At 46.2% G+C, this 15,432-nt stretch overlaps 1 protein-coding gene and 1 long non-coding RNA gene across 12 annotated transcripts in view; both read left to right on the forward strand.

Moving 5' to 3' along the window:
- LOC119165999 (high affinity cAMP-specific and IBMX-insensitive 3',5'-cyclic phosphodiesterase 8B) overlaps positions 1 to 15,432 on the forward strand; it is a 404,448-nt gene that overhangs the window by 157,435 nt on the left and 231,581 nt on the right. The window lies entirely within an intron of this gene.
- Positions 11,457 to 12,898, forward strand: LOC119168666 (uncharacterized). Its single transcript, XR_012885845.1, has 2 exons — positions 11,457 to 11,689; positions 12,012 to 12,898. It is a non-coding gene; the product is annotated as an uncharacterized LOC119168666 (long non-coding RNA).

The following is a 15,432-nucleotide window of genomic DNA, read 5'->3' on the forward strand; positions in this document are numbered from 1 at the left end:
TTTTTGGAGGGGAAACTGCTTGTTGTCGAAACGTTACAACTCCTCCATCTCGTCCAGCTAATTTACTGCCTGTTTGTGTGGAAGGTGTTTTTGTTGACGCCCTTATAGACACTGGAGCCGCAATTTCGGTAATTGATCGTGAATTGTGTTTTCGCCTGCGTAAAGTGCAAACTCCTTATGCCGGTCCCATGTTATGCGGTGCTAATGACAGTCCAATTCGCCCGACCGGGTTGTGCACTGCTCGTGTTCTCATCGATGGAATTCGTCATCACATACAATTGGCTGTGCTGTCTTCGTGCTCTCATCAGATAATCTTAGGCTGGGACTTCTTGTCAGCGGCGTCTGCTATAATTTCGTGTGGTCGGCCCCTCATTCATATTACGGACACTGAGCTTTCTTCTGCTGCCGACTTTTCGTCGCCCAACCTTGTGACAGCTGCGGATTTCCTCCTGCCTCCCGGACAACAACGTGTCCTTACGATCAAGTCACGAGACATTCTAGACGGTGACGCTGTGGTTGTTCCTTGCCAGCGCTGCATTTTTCGAGGGATCACCATCGCATCTTGTTTAGTGCGTTTCTCCCGTGGTTATGCAAGCATCACGGCCTGCAACACGACGCCAGAACCACTTCTTTTGCCAGAGGGGACCACTGTTGCTAGCATTACCGAAGAAGCACCGCTTTGTGTCGTCACTGGTTCATCTGCTTCGTCATTCTCAAAGTGTATGCCAGCGGAAGATGCATTTCCTGCTCTCAAGGCCACTTTGTGTGAACATCTCAACCCAATGCAAACTGATCCCTTGCTAGCGTTATTAATGAAGCACAAAACTTGCTTTGACGTTTGTTCCGAAGGTCTGGGTCAAACAACAGTGACCGCCCATCGTATCGACACCGACGGATCTCGTGTGATTCGCCGCCGCCCTTACCGTGTGTCGGCTTCTGAACGCAAGCTTATAGAAGAACAAGTCAACGACATGCTCGCACGCAACGTCATCAGGCCTTCTACAAGCGCATGGTCTTCTCCTGTCGTACTAGTGAAAAACAAAGGATGGCTCGGTACGGTTTTGCATTGATTACAAATCACTCAACAAAATCACTTGTAAGGACGTCTACCCAATGCCTCGCATTGACAACGCTCTTGATACTTTAGAAGGTGGCGAGTACTTTTCAAGTCTCGACTTGCGCTCCGGTTATTGGCAGATTCCAATGCACGAGTCTGATAAAGAGAAGACTGCGTTTGCTACGCCAGATGGGCTCTATGAATTCAATGTGATGCCTTTCGGCCTGTGCAATGCCCCAGCCACATTCGAACGGATGATAGACACGGTACTGCGGGGATTAAAATGGAAGACCTGCCTTTGCTACCTGGACGACATTGTCATCTTTTCGTCCAGCTTCTCACAGCATCTGGAACGGCTAGACGAAGTCCTCACGTTTAGCTAAGGCCGGTCTCCAGCTCAACACTAAGAAGTGTCGGTTTGCCAGTCACAGCATCAAGGTATTAGGTCATGTCGTCAGTAAACATGGCGTTGAGCCCGATCCCAACAAGGTTGCCGCGATACTGCACTTTGCTACACCAACCACACAGAAAGACCTCCGCAGCTTCCTTGGCTTAGCGTCGTATTTCCGCCGCTTTGTACGTGATTTCGCTACTATTGCGGCTCCTCTGCACAAACTTCTGACCACGAGCGCACCCTTTGTCTGGTCGGATGACTGCGAAGCCGCTTTTCACACCCTCAAGCGATGCCTCACATCACGGCCCGTGCTTTGCCATTTCGACCCTGCAGCACATACTGCGCTACACACTGACGCAAGTGGACTTGGCATCGGTGCTATCCTTCTTCAGCGGAACCACGCTTTCGAAGAACAAGTCGTGGCCTACGCGAGCCGTACTCTGTCACCTGCTGAGCGAAACTACAGCATCACTGAGCAAGAATGTCTCGCCATCGTGTGGTCTATACAAAAGTTTCGTCCTTACTTATACGGCCGGCATTTCACAATAGTGACTGACCATCATGCTCTGTGTTGGTTATCGTCTCTCAAAAATTTGTGGGGACGCCTTGGCCGTTGGGTACTACGATTGCAAGAGTATGACTACAGCGTCACATATAGGTCGGGCCGAGAGCACCAAGATGCCGACGCTTTGTCCCGTTGCCTGCTCTCGCAAAGCGCCGAAGTGTCACCTTCCATCTGTTCGTCACCGCCCGCCAAAGTGACCAAACAGACGGCTGCTGCTTCGAAACAGTTAGTTGCCTCGGCGGACCTTCTTTAGTTCACAGATCTCGCCTCGCTCCAACATGCCGATACCTACTGCCGCACAATCATCGATCGGCTCACTGGCTTATCGCGTGCTCCAAACAGCCGCCTAAGACGACAACTTGCCCGTTTCAAGCTTCAAGAGGGAACATTATGTCGGCAAATTTACCATCCTCTCGGTAACCAATGCGTTCCCGTCATTCCTCGCTCAATTCGTCTGGAAGTTCTACAAGCGTTTCATGACGATGCGACAGCTGGCCATTTAGGGTTTCACAAGACCTACGACCGCCTCAAGACTCGCTGCTTTTGGCCTGGCCTCTCCACTTCAGTCGCCAAATACGCCGCTTCCTGCGCGTCATGCCAGCACCGAAAACGTACCACGTCTCGTCCCGCGGGGCCATTGCAACCACTGCCGTGCCCGTCCACTCCCTTTGAATTTGTGGGCATAGACCTATACGGACCTCTTCTGCTTACACCAGCCGGTCACCGTTGGATTGTTACTGCCGTAGACCACCTTACTCGCTACGCGGAGACGGCAGCTCTTTCATCTGGTGCTACCTCTAAAGTAGCCGATTTTTTCCTTCGCGCCATTATTTTACGACATGGCGCACCGCATGTGCTCCTTAGTGATTGTGGCAAGACATTTCTTTCACATGTCCTTGCTGAAGTTTTACAGGCCTCTAACACCATCCACAAGACCACATCAGCGTATCACCCAGAAACTAATAGTCTGACTGAGCGTTTTCACCTAACTTTGTCCGACATGATCTCTATGTACGTGCAACCGGATCACAAAAACTGGGACACAATACTTCCTTTCGTCACGTTCGCATATAACACTGCCATACAGCGTACGACGAATTTCAGCCCTTTTTTTTCTCGTGTATGGCCGTGTACCGACTTTTGTTCTGGACACCACCTTTTTGTTCACATCTTCCAATCCATCTTCATCTCTCCCGGAAGAGTTCGCCGCTCGCGTCGCCCGCTGCCGCGAAATCGCCCGCGCCAACACTGCTACCATTCAGGACAAGAGAAAAATCGACATTGATGCGAAGCGACGAGTTGTTGTGTTCCGCCCAGGCGACGAAGTCCTTTTGTGGACACTTGTTCGTGTACCTGAGCTCTGCGAAAAATTCCTTCTCCGATATCTCGGTCCATACACCGTCCTGGAACGAACATCTGAAGTGAACTATCGCGTTGCTCCTGTCAACGCGGCTCCTGATCACCGTCGCCGCCACACCGAGATCGCCCACGTCTCTCGACTGAAACGATATATTCGGCGTCCCAACCCTTTCTAACTTGCTGCCCTCTTTCGCGAAGGGGGGAAAATAGTGTGAGCGCTGACTATGTACTTCATCTTCATCTGTATGACCAAACCATTGTAGTGATCATCATCGTATGTCACGCGGGCTATCTCGCTGGCTCGTGCGTCTGGATTAAAAAGACAACCTGGTTGCTGCCGTACCGGACGTGGTCTCATAGTATTAACGAGGTTTTACTGTAACGAGCTTTGAAAGTGTCAGCGTGAGCGAGCGTTTTTGTGTCTACATGCACTGCTATGAACTTAATGCTCGTTGGTGCACTATATTCTTCATTATCCTATGTCACCGCTTTTTTACATAATCCCAATTTTCGTTAATTTTGTGGGCTTGCTGTTTCTCTATAAAAGACTGATTATGTGACCTGAGAGAGCATTAGGCTAAATCAAAGCTAAATTTTCTTTCTCTGTGTGTGTCATGAAAAGCCATTCGTGCTTCAAACACATAAGCAGTTGCTCCAAAAGCAGATTTTGCCTGCTCCGATGGCTGCTCCAAAATGCTGGAAGGCATTCCAATCACTGTAAACGCAAGTGACATTAAAAGAAACCAGCTACTACGTGCGGGGCCGTTCGCCACGTTCGTTAAAGCTTGCGGCCTGAATGTCTAACGAGAGTGAATGTCCAATAGTGGACATTCAGGCTCGTTGGACGCACGGTTTCGTTGGACATTTCGTCTCGGTTGGACATTCACGCTTGTTGGACAAAGCGTCCCGGTTTGACATTCCGTCTCGGTTGGACGTTCAGACTCGTTGAACGTACAGTCTCAGACTGACAATTCAGTCTCAGATATTCTGTCTCTTTAGACATTCAGTCACGCCGTAGTCGCCCCACCGCGGTGGTATTGTGGCTAAGGTACTCGGCTGCTGACCCGCAGGTCGCGGGATCGAATCCCGGCTGCGGCGGCTGCATTTCCGACGGAGGCGGAAATGTTGTAGGCCCGTGTGCTTAGATTTGGGTGCACGTTATAGAATCCCAGGTGGTCGAAATTTCCGGAGCCCTCCACTACGGCGTCTCTCATAATCATATGGTGGTTTTGGGACGTTAAACTCCACAAATCATCATCATCGTCACGCCGTGGTCACGTGATTTATCGAGCATTCCACCTCAGTCAGAAAACGCGTCTCTCTAGGTGCAGGAACCAAAATGTTTTGGCGCGTTCTGCGTTGTTCTTGCGTGTAAGTTTCTGGCACGTAAAACCCAAGAATCTAATTTTAGGCGAAAATTTTCTCCCGAACTTTCCTGACCAACCTTCAAATAATTGTTAGCGAGGCTCATTTCTTTGTCAAAAAAACCAACAAACAGGCAAGCCATGGAAAGCATAGGCACTTTGTTGATTTTAAATATCACGTAGATTGAAAGGATGAGGAGCGTGAATAAGTAACTTTCCTGTTGGTGCTATCTGAACTCCAAAAGTTTCAATTACGCCTCTGATGCTTTAATGATGTAGTGACGGAAGGTGCACCCTTGTCCAACTTGTTGGACATTTATCCTAGTACGATCTACGGGAATGTTAGGCAGCCATAATTATAAGGTTGTGGTTTAGGAACCTCCATGTCCTTCCTTTTTTTTCTTTTTGATAAGGATCCTACAAAGAGAATTTGTGCACATGGATTTATTTGAAAATGGATTCAAATTACTTAACTATGGTGTGGTGACAATGCCAACTGCGTTTGATATTTTTGCTTTTCGCAAGGTATTCACTGTGCTATAAATCATTGTTTTTGTGAAATGGGACAGCATTCACGACCCCATTATTCATCTTTATGCCGACAAGCGAGGTACCCGCTACACACATGTATACTTTTGTTGGCGCAGCGTTTAGGTGATGACTATGTATTATGGCTGAGAACTTTGCCGTGAGTGTAAATCACACGCTCGTTGTGCAATCAGCATTGTGTGGTGACTGGTTTTTATTTCCGGCCACGGTATATTACGGAACTTAACAATTCCTTGCCCAGCATGACGCCTGCATTAGATATTTTTGCAAGCACGTTTGAAGGACCATCGTGGCTCTGTGGTAGATAGAATACTCAACTAATGTGAAGAAATCCTGGGTTCAATTTCCATTGTGTACTTTTTTAGGGGTGAAGCTCCCAAAGCCGCGGGTATGTCCACGCAGCTCTCCTTGGGACCAGTCCGTAACCACACTCTTAATCTTTTTCAACATTGGTTTCAGATAAAACAGTCATTAACCGGAACAGACGGAGCTGTTATGTGGATCAGAGTGGTTTGGCGAGGGTTATCTGGAACAGCAGCTGTTTTTTTTTCCTTTAGTTTTTGTTTACTTAAGTGGAACCTGATATATGCCATCGAGCCCTGCGATATTTTTCAGTTACCAAGTAGGGTCATTTTATGGTTGTACCACTTACGGCAGCAAAGCGACGCCCTATCTGCATCGCATGTTCCAGATAGCATAAAGAACCAGTTTATACAGCCTGGGTGCGTCGAGAGGGAGGTCCTTCCCATAAATCTCGTCTTTGATTTCGAAATGTGCAATGGAAGAAAGCACGCTCAACGTGGGGCTAGCGTTCGCGAAATAACGACTGCAGAACCTCCACGTGTGTCAGCAGCGGATCTTTCTGCAAGCAGAAGAAAGCACGTCCGTGCACTCTTCACTGGCGAGCGTTGCAGTGGTTACGGAGTTGACAAGTGCTCCATAGGCTTACAGGCAGCGTGCACCATTTCCTTCGCTCGTGAACGTGCGTGCTTTTCCGAAGCTTTGTTCGTGTTTCTAGATGGTTCTGGAGGCTCTGCGACCATCGTGAACAAGTTTGCTTTTGAAGCCTCGGACTATTGATTCTGCGTTTGCTTCCCAGAGGTGAGTAACGAGCATTTATACTGCTTATGCATTAGCGGTACGGCGGAGGCAGTCCCTGCGCCATTTTTATCGCTTGCTTTGAGTTATGTCTTTGTTGTGTAGCTTGAATGTTTATGCGACCACAACCAAACGGACAGAGTTTAGGCGTGCATGAACTAGCTAGATGAATACGTAAGCGTCTGTCAGCAGCATAGTTAGTGTGCCTGGTAGAGCTGTTATGTATATTTTGCCAAGAAATCATAGACGTGATGAAATGCTCGCAACGAAAATGGCACTGTACCAGTTTGACGTGTTGAACTATAGGCTTGCTTTAATGAGGTTTGTTGCGTAAAACACTGACATTTGCGAGAATATTAATGCTCGCTTGCTCGTATGGCCCACGTGAGTGTGTTAGGACAATTCACGATGACCTTTCAAAAGCGTTGTTTGCACGACTGGCTCACTTCGACAGCCTTTCCAGTTTACGACGAACTAGTTTGCAGTTTGCACCACGCGAAGTCACCCTATGTTTCCGTATTTTAACGTCTGTGACAACAGGGTGGTGTTCAAAGTAGTGTTTGGTGCGTTGTGGGGTATCTTTGTTGTGTGCAGTGCCGTATCGTGTAATGTAAATTCTTCAAAAAACATTCGCAGTAATTCATCTTAAAAATCACTTTTATATTGCACCGCTTTTGACACCATTAGCTTTTATATGTCAAGTACTGAGCACTCTAATGCGAATATGTGCTGCTTCTGTACTGTTAACGTAATGATGAACAAGCAATGATGGTACCGACTAGAGTTCTCAATTTTTTTCCCAGCAACTGTGTTTCAGATTGACGACCCGCTTGTTCTTCGACACGTCGATAATGGCCCGCAGCATGATCTAAACATAGAAGAAAGGCTCTTTACCGCCCGTTTCTCCAAGCACGTCGAAAAAGTCCACATTGATTTTTCTATGGTGAGGGTAATGGCGTGGTTCCCATTTGATTTGTTTACTTCGAAACTATTGTATAGGATTGTGTGTGTGTGGGTGGGCGGGGGTGGGGCGTGTGTGTGTGTGTGTGTGAGGGGGGGTATGAAGTTTTTTTTTAATCTCCATGTGTATTTAGGCATGTGTTATGGGTTATATTACGTTCCAGCTAATTGGAGCTGCAAAGCACCAAAACTTCCATAAAGGTAATTCAAACATTTTAAACACTCTCTTACAAGCTTGCATGATTAGGCGCATTTTTAATTAAATTACATTATACGAAGTTAAGGCCCTTGTCACTTTGCTGTTTTAACACCTCATTGTTGAAACGTTTTTTTTTTCTCATTTTTTGAAGATATAGAATGCTGACCAGAATTGTTAGATCTTGATTTCACCAATGCAAACAAGTCTTCTGGCCTCAAAAGACTGTGTCGAAGGCTCCTTAAACTGCCAAGTGAACCCATTAGGAGCACAGTTCTCGACATAAGCTCCGGCAACAGAACCAATTACTACTAGAATGACCACCATAGGTCAGGTAGCTACGTAAGCACTGACGTTTCGCGATACAAATTCCGTAGTTTTGCTTAGCATGTAAAAGGGTAGCATTCAGGTGGCATCACTAATAGTACAACTGTACCATTAGTATCATCTTGACGAACAGCTTACGTCAAGCGACAATTTCTCTTTCTGGCACATGTTTTTCTGAGTTAACAATGGACACTTCGCACGTGTGCGAGATTAATAACTGATCAAACCTAATACTGCATGTGAATACCTGTTTTATTTGTTACTTATTCTGGGTCTTCAGTTAATTCCTAGTGTATTGATGTTGTTGGTACACAAAGTTCATTCCATATTGCTATGAACTATGGCTTATTCTTTGTGTGTTGTTTGAGATGGCCTTGTATGATCAGAAGGAACGGAGAAACCAGCTTAAGGACACGTTTTCACGTAAGTATGTGCCAGAAAGTGTTCTATGAAATAAATTGTTGAAAATATTTTTTTCTTTGTTTTACTGCCAACCGAAATGGCAGGTGGCTTTCTGAGCATTATTGTTTTTCTGTGAGTAGCATTTTGCCTTCGGATCATGCACACACAAAGCAATAGCAACAGCTGTAGCAGTTGTATCTTCACACTTGCATTGTAGGGCTGAGGTTTTGTTGATGTATGATAATGTGGGTTGGCATCTAAACCAAATGACAACCACGAACAGGCAAATTCACACGCTGTAGCTTTACTGCAGTCATTTTCACACCTTTGCAAGTTATTTATTGGTGCCATTTAGCCCTGTCTGACAACACGGTTGTTTTCAGATCCGCCTGAATATTCTAAATTACCATTTAAAGTTCAATAAATATATGAATGGCTTACTTTTTGGTAATCTCTACGCATGCTTGTAAATCTAATATAGTTACCGTAAACGATATCTGGCATAACTAAGCTGATAAAACACTTAAGTGGGACAACTCAACATTAAATTTCTTATATATTTTATCGTATACCTGAACTGACAACTGAATTGTTATTATTCATTACAATATGTTTTAAAAAAAGGAGCATGTTTAGATGGAGCATAAATACCGACGTGTTCCACGATGACATAACTGCGCATCATTCAATAAAACAACTTTTTCAAAGTTATCATATTATGCTGAGAAATTGCCCCCAATTCGTTGGTTCAGGTATGCAGGAAATATATGAGAAAATTGAATGCTTATTTGCCTCATTTAAGTATCACATTTGTTTACTTATGCCATAAATACGGGTGACGCTAATCATGATGTGCATAAATTTCCTAGGATGCATGAATTTCCTTAGTACCGAGTAAGTGGAACGCTGCAACGTACACAACCCAGTGACCAATGAGTAGAACACTGTTCCTCATACTCGAAGCGTTATTTGGGAGGGATCTTCACTTAACTAAATAAAAATTTTTTGCGAAAATGATCCGCTCATTAGCTGGAATCTATGTGGAACCAGATTAAGAGAGTTGCATGACTCACTCAGCATGTGGCACTAATGTAAGTGACATAAAGACGGACGAACGAACTAATAGAGGCATGGACGGACTGATGAACGCATAAACATACTGACGGACGGACGTACGCATGGATGGACGGCAGCACGGACGGACGTACAGACGGACGCACGAATGAATGAACGGATGGATGGCCGGTGAACGAACGGACGCATGCAGGGATGGTTGCCCACACGGACGGACGGAAGCATCGCCCCACTCATCATCATTCACTCCGTGGATATGCTGTGATGTTTTTAGCAGATAAGTGTTTGAAAATATTTACTAACACATTGCAAAGAAAAGGAAATGAACAAGTTCCGCATCAGCTCGTCGAAACAGTGACTTCGCGTTCCCCAGCGTGAGACGCTAACCACTAAGCCACCAACGACCCTACCCCAACACCTTAACGGCGAGCCATTTATATACACTATGTACTGCTGGCAGTCCTATAGTGTCTAGAATATTCTACGAAGCCAAAGCAACGCATCGTGGCGTTGCGACTCCGGACAGGCAGCACTATCTTTGATAGAAAAGTAGAAATCGGGGATGTAGATGGAGCGTTTTCCCTTCGCTACAATACGCTGCCGCTCACTAACGTGCTCGTGCAGAGAGTGCGCGCTTCATTTGAGTCACCCAAGGAGGTTTAAACAAATTTGCTGGAGTGTAAATTCTTGCCCAGGAGTGAAGCCGTGCCAGCCGTAAGATGGTGGCTGCGGCAGCCATCTTACAAGGGGCACGATAAGCTGTTGGCGTTCGGTGATTGAGAAAGAGCGTTTTCCTCACACGCCAAACGTGGCATATAATATTGTTTAACATATAATATTGCTTCCAAAGCCCTAATTGAAGTTAATCAATATAAGTACTTAGGTGTTACTATTACTAACAATTTATCCTGGAATACGCATATCTCTAACATCTGCAAGTCGTCTTTCCGTAAGCTCTGCTTTTTGAGGCATAAATTAAAACAGGCTCCCCTCAACACTCGTCCAGCAGCTTATTACTCGCTAATCCGTCCAAAATTAGAATATGCATGTACTGTGTGGGACCCTTACACCAAACGTAACACTGACGCATTAGAAATGATACAACGCAAAGCAATAAGATTCATTTTCTCCAAATACCGTTCAACTGATTCCCCATCAACCCTAATGCTGACTAATAGCATTCCAACTTTACAAGCACGGCGTAAAATTCTCAGACTATAATTTGTGTTCTTGCTGATAAATAACCGTTTATCCCTTAACCCGCAGCCTTTCATAACTCCGCTCGAAGCACGCCGGACAAGGCATCGCCACGCTGAATCCCTAACGCCTTATAGCACTAAAACCAACGTATTTAAGTATTCATTTTTTCCGCGTACAATAACAGACTGGAACAACTTGCCTTGTGAACAGCTGTCCAATATTGACGCTATTGCTCAGTTAAGATGTTAAGTTTTTATGCTTTGTATATGCCTTGTGTATGCCTTTTTGTTCTTGCCTTGTATATGCTTTGCATATGCTTAGTTTAGATGCCAACTTTTGTATTGTTTCTTTTCCCGTTCCATACTTACAATGTTGTTTCCCTCTGGTTATTATAATGTGTACTTCCCATGCCCCTCCTGCTTGGGCCCTTACCTGGGCCTGCAGTATGTCATAAATAAATAAAATAAATAACCTTTTCGGGTCAGATAGTGCTCAAAGTGAGTCCAAGGAGGTTTAAAAAAAACTTCTGGAGTGGAAGCGCCGGCCCTCTGGTGACGCCGACGGCCGCCATGTTGCTCCAGGCAAAAAACGTGCCGTCGGTCGTTTGGGCCCCCGCCGTTCGCGCCACTGAACAACAGTTGTCGCGTTTGTCCCTCGTTCTTTTGTTCTGTGCGGATTTTGTGCAGTTCTAAAGGAAGTTGACACGATTCCGGACGTTATGGTGAGCTCGTATGTCGCCTTCGGCTGCACTAAACGTGCGAAGCAGAAGCCAGGAATCACTTTTCACGTGTAAGTACGCGGGAAAAAGCGCTTTCAATCGCTTGTCTCCTTCGGCGCGCTACCTCATTCGAGAAGTGCGGTTTCAGCTGAAAACTTACTTTCATTAGCATTTTTCAGCTGGCGAGTAGAAGTTGAATAACCTATTTTGTGCGTGTGGTACCGCAGGTTTCCGAAAGACAAGACGCTGCGTGACGCATGGCAGCGTGCTGTTCGGAGGGATCGCTGGGAGCCTAAGAATGCGGACGTTCTCTGCTCGGAGCACTTTGAAGCCAACTGCTTTGACAGGACGGGCCAAACGACCAGACTGCGACCAGGGAGCATTCCTACCATTTTTCCTGCGTTCCCTGCGCATCTCCAGAAACCAGTGAATACTATCACGAATGTACATTTTCGTTACGGTAAATAGGCTATAGATTTCCGAATGTGTAGGCACAGTTTCTCGTTTCCTACGTGCTGTTCAAAATCACACCACTCTCTGACAAAGCGCACGTCACGTACACTTACTTGTCCAACTTTTTTTTTTTTCACTGTGCGTGCATAAATACGGGCACGCTAAACTTCCGCACCGAAACTATAAAAAGATCCCCAAGGTAGTAATCCCATTTCTAGTCAGTCTAAGCAGTGGGTGGGACCATTTTACCCGGCTTCTGAACTTTGGAGCATAACTGATTTTTTTTTTCTTGCAGGCGAAAAGAAAGCGAGAGGCCCCTAAGTGTCGGACTGCGCTGTCACCTGTCGTCAGTGCTGAGGCAGCGGTTTAAATGCCATCTGAGCCTTCTTCGCCAGCGAAGGATTGGTACCGTTCCAAGGCAGAGGAGTCTGCACAAGAGGTTCTCCAACTAAAGAAGAAAGTTAAGACACTGCAGCAATCCAAAAGAAGGATAAGCAAGCGGTGTGATGCGTCAGAAAATTTGATCAAGGAGCTAAAAGAGAGGAAACTTTTGTCAGAAAAAGGCCTTGAGGTCTTTGAAGCAACTTTCTCGCCTGAAATTCAATAGCTTCTTGTCCGAGCCCATGGCGCCATCGAAAGACGTCTTGAAGATCTGCCACACTGTGGAGAAAGGGCTTCGTGCCCTACAGGTTCAATGTAAGGACCTAAAATCATTGCATGCAAACAGTGATCGCCTCATGGTAGAGGTGTTAACGGAGGTGTTTGAACAAGCATTATTTTCTGAGTTAGAGCCTCATCTGTTGGACTGCGATCCACTCGACAATCACATCTACGTTTTGGCGAAAAAGATTGCCAACCTGTATATAACAATCAGGCTTCACCACATTTCCAAAGAAATCAACCGCAAGAACTCGCGCAGTGGGGTACGAACCCAGCTGACAAGGACTATTATATTTAAAATCTGTAAGGTACAGATGAGAACCAGCGTTGAACAAAGCGGAGCAGCTGGTATATTCTATATTTTTTGCAATTTTAGTGTGTTGTTATAGAGTTGCCTGATATAACCTGCGTTTTGGGAATCAGGCCGTTTTCGTGTGAATTGTTTCTGTTTTATTGTATGTGCTTTTGGAAATTGTATAAAGCCTTGAATGAATAAAAACTCATATACCCCTGTGTTGCTTCCACCGTGAGCCTCATTTCGAGAATTGCAAGCGAATCCGCACTTACAGCAGCTAACCGTTGTAGTGCATATTCGCTAATACGTAATCGCGTACGGCTCACGTGTATTATCGTAACTGACGGCTTTGTACAGATCTTGTTTATCTAACACGAAGAAAAAAATGCGAGTGAAATTAATTACACTAAGTGCCCCGTTTCATTCGGAAAAGCCGCCACGGAGGCGCGCTGAATACGTTGTCTGCGCTCTCTCTTGCCTGGAGCAAGATGGCCGCCAACCGGTTTCCCCGGCTTCACCCGCACGTTCGCTGGAGGGTGTTGTATGCGGACACTGGCTGGCGTAGCGACAGGGTCAGTAGTTTTTTCGTTGCACAGTTGTAATAGACCTTCTGGCGTTAACGAATCTTTTGGAGTCTGCTGTGAACGGTTTTGCTTGGAACAGCCTCTAGTTCCGGGTGGCTGTTTGACAAAGGCAGCAGAGTCCTGGTTTGTCGTCCCATTAGTCTGTGCACAGGGAACTTATATCATCTCTGGGGGTGTTGCGCTATTCCAGCAACGCCAAATAAAAATCAACCCGGTTGCGTGACATTTCTTTAGAAGCCTTTTAGCTTCCTGTGCGGCTCTTTTTGTGATACCATTAGCACGAAGGAGATAAGGACTTGTCGTAATATAAATAACACCTAGTTGTCGCAAGACTATTTGAAAAGCTGGCTGTTTAATTGCGGGCCCTTATCATTGCAGAGCTGTGACGGTAAGCCATGTGTGGCGAGCAATTTTGTGCACCATAATGTCGGAGCGCGAGCAGGGCTCTGCCGGAGTTAACTGATCTCAAAAAAAGAATAGAAGTCTGATATTATGGCAAATACATAGCCCTCATGGAAAAAGAGGTCCATGCCAGCACATTCTCAGGGCAGCTTTGGGATGTCGGGGCTGTGGAGAGGCATTTTTAGCGTTCCGCAGTTGATACTTCTGACAGACCCTGCAGTTTTTGCAAAATTGGTCTTTTTCACGCGACATGATTGGCCAGTACATGATGTCTCTTGCCCGCGCCTTCATCTTTTCAACTTCCGGGTGCGCAGCGTGACGCAGCAGCATAATTTCTTGGTTCTGTGAAGTTGGTATAACTACCTTGCTGCTACGAAAAGCAAGACCATCCTGTGTGTAAAGCTCCTCCTTGTAGGACTGACGAACTCTTTCGGGCACCTCGCTTTTTTCGAGCCAACTTGTTTCGGCGTAACCTCGAAGTTTGACCAGGGCAGGATCTTCATTTGTTGCAGCACAAAGATCCCTCAAGCACTGCTGCGAAGATGAAATGTATTCAAGCACATTCACTTGACATTGCTCCGTTTCTTCTTGCATGAACTGTTCGCTGGGAAACCAAGATAAGGCGTCAGCTATGAAGAGCTCTTTCCCTGGCTTGTAGATAAATTTAATAAGATCGGTGATCGGTGATGTTAAAGGGTGGTGATCTGTCTCAACGATCACATTTCTTGGCAAAAGATGTGATCGTGAAACATGACGCCACCATGCGCTATTGTCATAGTTTCCGTTCCAATTTGAGCGTAACATTGCTACGCCTCTGTTAGTGAACGTGACGAGTATGCGACGGGACGGCCGCCTTGAATAAGCACAGTGTTAACGCCCGTTCGGCTGGCGTCGACCGAAAGGGTTACTGGCCTATTTGCGTTGAAGAAAGCAAGAACTGGCGCATTTGCCAAGCTTTAACGCAACATTCCATAACTTCGCTGCTGCGAGTCAGTCCGAATCCACGCAATGTCTTGATGCAGCAATGTTCTTAGTGAGTCTGTCCCGTCGGACATGTTAGGAATGAAGCGTTTGCACAATTCATGCCTAAAAAGACTTAAGAGTTCCTTACAATTCTTTGGATTTTCCATTCCCAGTATGTCTTTCACTAGACCTGAGTCCAGGCAGAGGCCTTCAGTGCTAAGAATGCGCCCGAGGTAGCGGTCTTGAGGCTGCAAAAAGGTGCATTTCTTTAGGTTAAGCTTGAGGCTGTTTGTACGACAGCGTAACAACAAAATTGACAGGTTGTGGTCTTGCTCCTCTTTTGTGTGGCCCCAAAGCAACATGTCATCCATTATCACGGCTACGCACGGCAAGCCTTCCAGCATGCGATGCATAGCTGCCTAAAAAATTTCTGGGCTCATGCGATGCCGAAAGGCATTCGAATAAACCGATAACGCCCGTGCAGCGTGCTTTATCGTGCAGAATTTTGAGCTTGATTCGGTTGGCTTAATTTGCCAGAACCCTGACGCCACGTCGAGCGTTGCAAAGTACTTGGCACCGGATAGTTGCGAGGCTGCGGCTTCTAGGGTTGGAATGGGTCACACTCCCGCAGCAGCACTCTGTTAAGCGCCGTAGGATCCAGGCAAATTCTAACCTCGTCCTTTTTAACAACTGTTATCATATGGCTAGACCACTCGGTTGGCTCGGTTACCTTAGCGATGACGCCTTGGGCTTCCATGCGCTGCAGCTCAGCCTTGACTTTGCCCTGAACATCCAAAGGAACCCTTTTCGCT

The sequence above is a fragment of the Rhipicephalus microplus genome, chromosome 1 (genome assembly GCF_043290135.1).
Source record: "Rhipicephalus microplus isolate Deutch F79 chromosome 1, USDA_Rmic, whole genome shotgun sequence".
Lineage (NCBI taxonomy): Eukaryota > Metazoa > Arthropoda > Arachnida > Ixodida > Ixodidae > Rhipicephalus > Rhipicephalus microplus.